Below are 7,069 nucleotides of genomic sequence, written 5' to 3'. Positions count from 1 at the left end.
CTTCGTCACAAGCACCACACGTGACACGCACATCTGGTAAGCGAAAGCTCATCAGCCACGCCGGACGCTTGCGGGTACGGCACAGTGCGTTGTCCTTATGTTGCCATGTTGCAAGCGTCAAGTGTCCGATTAAAATTATACACAAGTGGGAACTCATGGTGCTGATAACTTTAAAACAGTTGAATGTTGGGCTAGTTGGCATTTTGACATGAGAACCGTCTTGAATAGCGCGCAACCGGACGGCACAACATAAAGGAAGACAAACACAGGCGCAAACTAACAACTGATTTCTTGAAGCCAGACCAACAGGTATATATATCCGCAGGCGCACCGTTACAAGGAATATGGAAACCATCAAAAAGGGGAAGTGATTACACCAGGCGCGAAAGGAATTTCATTTCTGCATTCTACCGTGCAATCGATGTATCGCTAACACACCCCTGACCTCCTTTCCTGATAAAAAAAAGTCTCTAACGTTTCACGAGCGGTTTTCAGCGTGCTCTTGCCTAAGATTTTCACGTTATGGAAACGTGGTTCACAAGTGGGACAGATGCTGCAGTGGTCAACAAGACGTGTTTTCTCCTTATTGGGTAGATTTCTTGCATGCCCCCCGAGTCGGTCATTGACGCACCGCCCCGGCTGGCCGATGTATACTTTTCCGCAGGATCGGGGAATCCCGTACCCGACGTTTTTGGCACACTTAACAGGACGCTTTTCGTGGTTCTTTTTACAGCTAACCCACATTTTGTCTGCGCAAGTGATGCGACGGTTCAGCTGTGAAAGCTTTTTGGAGACTGAAAAAATCATCGGCACGTTAAACCGAGTAGCCACTTTTTTCTGGAAATGTGTGACCTTGCGCATGTACGGAACCACCTTATTAGTGCCCACTAGGGTTTCCGCAGCATTCTTGCAAGAACGGCGCTTCATTTTTTTGAGGAGCGCTTGCGCTACTGACACGACGACCGACCAAGGGGAGCCGGCTGAAAAAAGCCTTCCCAATTGTAGATCCAAACTAGCTTGCACATTGTGATTGCACGACTACCGAAGCACGGATTCCAAACAGAGTGTTGCAATGCCCCTCTTAATTATCTTAAACGAGGAGTTCTTTTTGTGCGCGCGGGGAATACGCCCAGCAGACGTAGCTTTCGCTGAAACTCAGGCGTAAATCTAAAAATTGCGGCCTTCCTTCTTCTGGAAGCTCATATGTGAATGTCAGCCCTTTGCCCTGATTATTAAAATCATAGAAAACCCACTTTTGCGCATGCTCATACGAGATAAAGCACTTATTCTTAAAAAGAATTAAGTAGTAGTCCATATAACAGAAAACTTTAAGGGCAGTGTCATTGTTAGCATGAATAAAAATATCGTGTAAAGAGCGATCAGTGGAAGATAAAAATGTCACAGTTTCGCCCTAAGGGCGAAGCAATGAATGCGATAGCAGCACAGCAATGCCATACGAAGTAAGGTGAGCGGCTTTGGTAGCAATATGAATTGTAGTAAACATGAGCTGATTAAGTAAGCAGGTGTGCTGCGCCGTAAGTAGACCGACATGAAGAGAGACTCGATGACCACGAGAAGGCGCCTGTGAAGCGGTGGTGTTGATGAGAAGCGCTTCCCGTGGGCAGCGCGTGCGAAGGGACACACCTGTAGCGCTGCACTGCCGATCCGGGCAGCATTGCATGCGTAGCGTGCGTTGGAAAATGTGGCCCGACTATTACTAACTGAATGAACAAGCGTGGTGTGAGCGCGCACAAAAAACATGAATAGATCACACTGAATGACTGCAGACGACGACTGTCAAAACGCTGGCAGCAAGCAGCGGCCGAAGGTACGTGCGGTCTATCGCTTCAACGGAAACTGAGCGGCGAATGCACGGCGCATAAGGGTCAGAGCCGTGTGGAGATAAGCGACGGTGCGAGCGAGCGACGAGCGCGGTTGCTGGCAGAGTAGAAGTAGAAGTGCGGTTGCTGGCAGAGTAGAAGTATTTTTATTGCGATAGCAATTATATGGACACTCAAAAGCAGATTTCTGCCGTCGGCGTCGCCGTCGCCGTCGCCGTCACCGTCGCCGTCGCCGTGAGGTTCCGTATGACGTCATTTGGAGAAGAAATCGTCGCCGCGCGCCGAACGCTGTATGTGCGAGTGAAAGGGCGCGAGTGGCGCGTCTTTCACGGGGAGTGAACGCACGGCGGAGAACAAACGCGCGTTCTGCGCCGTGCTCGCTTAAGGGCTGCAGAAGTAGGCGTCTCTGTTCTCCTTCACAATCACAATCAATTATTGTTTTTTACGCAATTTTGAAAGGGGCGCAGACCCCTGTCAAGCCGAATTGATTTTGGCTTTTTGTCTGTGCCGCCTACATCATGTATTGGATGTGAAATAAATTTGATTTGATGATGTGATGTATGTAGAGCAAACGCGCCTTCTTCCGACGAGCGAGAGGCCGTGGGGGAGGGGGAGGGGGAGGGAAGGGAGGCGACGTTTAGCTGCGGCACGCAGTGCCTATTTATATCAGAGGCTCCGGCAACAGTCACCAACGCCGCACGCATTTTGAGCGAACGCGGGCAAAACGCTGATGGCGTCGACAACAGTTCTGCGTGTTGCCGATGCTGCTGCATGTCCAAGTTTATACAGCTGATAACGCTAATATCATTACTCCGTATAGCTCTCTACAAGTTTGCTATCGCAATTGATGCTTCGCCTTTCAGGTGAAACTGCGACAACTTTTTTTATTATGCTTCCCTTTTGCTTCACAGTCTTCTGTGCGGCTCAACTGAGTATGTCTATGGACCATTCCGGTAACCTGAACTTCAAAGCTTTCTTTCTTACGAATAGCCGCAAGACTTTTTGAGATAGGATATCCTTAGAAATGTACCTCTTATTGCGATATAAATTATTGAATGAATTTTATTTCTCGTCGAAACGAAGGCAGACTGGCACTAAAGGCACGAAAGGCCTGACAGAGGTCCCAGCCCCCACAGTTACAACAGCGGTGATAACCAATGCCAAGGAATACATATACAACGTACATACATCTCGCACGAGAGGACAGAATTTCACTAACAATTACAACATTGGTTCATTGGATTCAGTAAACCACAAAAAACATTAGCACGAATGGTATCTATATGAACTTATTAGAAATATTTAGTATTAAATTATTATACTTAATAAATTACATATTCTTATTAAATATTAAACTTATAAAATTTTCTAGCCGATTTTTTACTGTCATCCTCGCCGTCGCCGTGATGTTCCGGATATATATATATATATATCAACCTAAGATTTTGCGACGGCCCGATTCGAACAGAGGACCTTTAACACAGAGGTTCGACACCGAAGCATTAGGCTACGGACGCTTGCCTCAGCGTACGGAATAGCACACCCTTAAAAGGCCCCTCACTAGAATTGGTCATTTCATTGCGATAGCAATTATATGGACACTTCAACCGGATTTCTGCCGTCGGCGTCGCCGTAGCCGTCGCCGTGAGGTTCCGTATAGATAAAATCTTCGCCGCGCGCCGTATGCCCCAGCGGAAGTGTGCGGGGACGCGCGCTATCACGGAGAGCGAACGCACTCAATCTCCCACGCGCAAGCAAGGAAGCGGAAAGCCAGCGCCGGAGAGAGTAGGGGGGGCACTTCTCTGCCAACAACCGCGCTCGTCGCTCGTCCGCACAGTCTCTTATCTCCACACGGCTCTGACCTTTATGCGCCGTGCAGTCGCCGCTCAGTTTCCGTTGAAGCGATAGACCGCACGTACCTTCGCCCGCTGCGCGGCGTATGCGCTCGCTGCCAGCGTTTTGACAGTCGTTGTCTGCAGTCATTCAGTGTGATCTATTCATGTTTGTGCGCGCTCACACCACGCTTGTTCAATCAGTTAGTAATAGTCGGGCCACATTTTCCAACGTACGCTACACATGCAATGCTGCCCGGATCGGCAGTGCAGCGCTCCAGGTGTGTCCCTTCGCACGCGCTGCCCACGGGAAGCGCTTCTCATCAACACCACCGTTTCACACGCGCCTCCTCGTGGTCATCGAGTCTCTCTTCATGTCGGTCTACTTACGCCGCAGCACACCTGCTTACTTAATCAGCTCATGTTTACTACAATTCATATTGCTACCAAAGCCGCTCACCTTACTTCGTATGACATTGCTGTGTTGCTATCGCATTCATTGCTTCGCCCTTAGGGCGAAACTGTGACGTTTTTTAACAAGCGAACATAGCGTACACATGCCGCATGGACGATCGTGTCTGCAAAGTGTTAAGGCGCTGGGCGTCACGAAAACAGCTGAAATTTCAAAACCGCCGTGCTCCTTCACTCTCGATACAGCGCGTTCCCAGCCAGAGAGTCACGGTCACACGCGCCCATTCCTCGTCGCTGAGCGCGTTTGGTCACTCACCATGACTAATGAACCAATTGGCGCAACGCCGCAAGATAGTAGGTGGTGCTTACGCCGCAGTAAGCCCCTCAGCTGCGGGATGTGGAAAGGGAAGGAACACCGCTTCGAAACGCTACTGGAGACCTAGGGAGAGAGTGTCTTCGTTGTCAGTGGCTCGCGCTTCCTGGCGGCATAATAACAGGACAGTTAATTTCTTCTATCTCTTCCAATAATGAACTGATTTGAAAAATTCTTTCGGTAAAAACGCTTCTTAAAGGGCGCTTTACAGCCTCCAGTGTATAACTGAAATTCGCAATGGGGCCTCATGAGGGGCCATTTAATTATTTCCCCACGTACAAGACACTTCTTCTTTCTGGGGTTTTACGTGCCAAAACCAGTTCTGATTATGAGGCACGCCGTAGTGGAGGGCTCCGGAATAATTTTGACCACCTGGGGTTCTTTAACGTGCACTACAACGCAAGCACGTACACGGGCGTTTTTGCATTTCGCCTCCATCGAAATGCGGCCGCCGCGGCCGGGATTCGATCCCGCGATCTCGTGCTCAGCAGCGCAACGCCTTAGCTGACTGAGCCACCTCGGCGGGTCACGTACAAGACACGCTTCGTAGCTGCCAGGCACGGTTTCTTGTACCCAGCAGGGCTCGCCTTGCGTGTTTCGTCGCACCACTATGTCGCACAGGCGTATAGTTCCAAAAGTTGTTGCGACTGCCCGTACAACTCGTGGCTCATACCCAGCAAGGACGATTGACTAAGAAATGGGCGGGTTAATTATTTCAAGTTATAACGACAGAAAGTTTTCAAGACTGCTATAGAGTAAGCGCTGTTGCAAGGTGAAATTATATGTGGAAATGAAAGCAATTATATAAGTATATAAGGAAGGATCAATAATCTTTAATTGAAAACACACAAAAAACACGAAAATATACACATTTAACAGGGCATTTGGTTGGACTATATAAGAAATTTCTGGACTGTGGAGCGAACAACCATGTACCTAAATCCCAGAGTAGGGGATCCAAACGAAAGAGTCCAAGGGCAATGGTAGACCTTGCTATCACTGTCAGTGCTAATCCCTTCTGGCGAATCTTCCACTTTCTTAATAGTTTAGACTGTGCTTGACGGTCTTTACGACAGTGCGGTTGCCAGCCTGAATTTGACAAGGACAAATCAGTCGCAAAGAAAAGGAACCAAATGATTCCCGATACAATCGACGGCTATAGAAAAGAAGTCGCAGTTTCGTCCGAAAGGCGGAGCATCGATTGTGATAGCAAATTTGTGGACAGCTATACGAGGTAAGAATAGTAGTTTTATCCGCCGTATAAACTTGTGAACATTCGCTTACTAACTAAATTATTAAGCATGGTGTCACGCACGCGCAAGCAAGCATGAACACATCTCACTAGACGACCGCGCACACTCGCTGTCAAAACGCTGGAGCCAGGCATCGCGGCGGCCGCCTCTCGCATCAACGCGAACTAAGCCGCGAAAACACAGCGCGTGGAAGACTCTGTCCCCTTCGCAGAGGCTTTCGAGATTGGGCCCGGGCAGCCGCGCAATACGCAGCCGTCGGAACTTTATACGGAACATCACGTCGACGGCGACGGCGATGCCAGCGGCGACGACAGAAATGCGCCTGGAGTGCCCATATAATTGTTATCGCAATAAAATAAAAATTTAAAGAGGAATGTGCCGGAGGCACCATTTGTTTTTTATCTGCCATGGTAATGGCATACGTGTCTGCAAGCCTATGACCACGTGCGTTTCCCTGGCGCATGCACCATTGTGTAATGACCGCTCAGTGCCGTTCAATTTCACATTAATGTGCAATCCAATGGCGCTGGCCATAAGACGTGCTTAGGTGTTCGCGCATTTTTATTTTCACCTGCTCGCTACGCTCGCCCACACCACCACTTCGCCACTCGCAAGCACGGCGAGCTGGTTGTTGCCATTGTGTATCTTGCACCGTCTGTGTTCTCGTCATACACAGCACTGTTAAAGCCGCACCAATGTGGTTACAACGTATCAAGCGCAACCTTGAGCAAGATGATCGGCCACCTTTGGTAGCACGTGCAGTAACTCTAGGCGCGTTAAACGAGCGGTCTTCGAAGTCGCTCGGTGCATAGCCGCGCATTGAAAGGCCTTGATCGATAGTGTCGCTGGCATTGTCGAAGTGCCCCTTTGCTCAATAACCTTAGTGGATTTCACGGAAGACGACGTCGTTTTCACTGATAGTGACAAAGATTCCAGTACTCGTACTTTCATATAATTTGCAACGGTATTTCAACCTGACGGCGAATAAAGCACTGCTGCCGTAGGCTTTTATGCGTCCTTTCCTGCTTATTTTGCAGCATCGCTTCACGCTATACTAGTAATATTTTTTTTCTTTTTCGGAGAGGCCAAATGTCCCTCTTCGCGTTATATTAGTGGTCACGTTATCTACGTGAAAATAAGGCATTTCTGACAACAGCAAATACACAAGATGAAAGCACGAGAAGAGTGCATAGAAATTCGGGGAGGTTACGCAGGAAGTAGTCTGGTTGGCTACCCTACATGAGAGAAAGGGGGTACACGGATGAAAGAGAGAGAGTGGAAATGGAAAGAGAGAGAAAGAGAGCCGAGCACCATCCAAGTGACCAGCGTATGATATACAGTGGTAGCAGGCGGCATTCT

Source organism: Dermacentor silvarum, chromosome 9, assembly GCF_013339745.2.
Source record: "Dermacentor silvarum isolate Dsil-2018 chromosome 9, BIME_Dsil_1.4, whole genome shotgun sequence".
In the NCBI taxonomy this organism is placed as follows: domain Eukaryota; kingdom Metazoa; phylum Arthropoda; class Arachnida; order Ixodida; family Ixodidae; genus Dermacentor; species Dermacentor silvarum.
Note: the sequence above shows the minus strand (reverse complement) of the source record.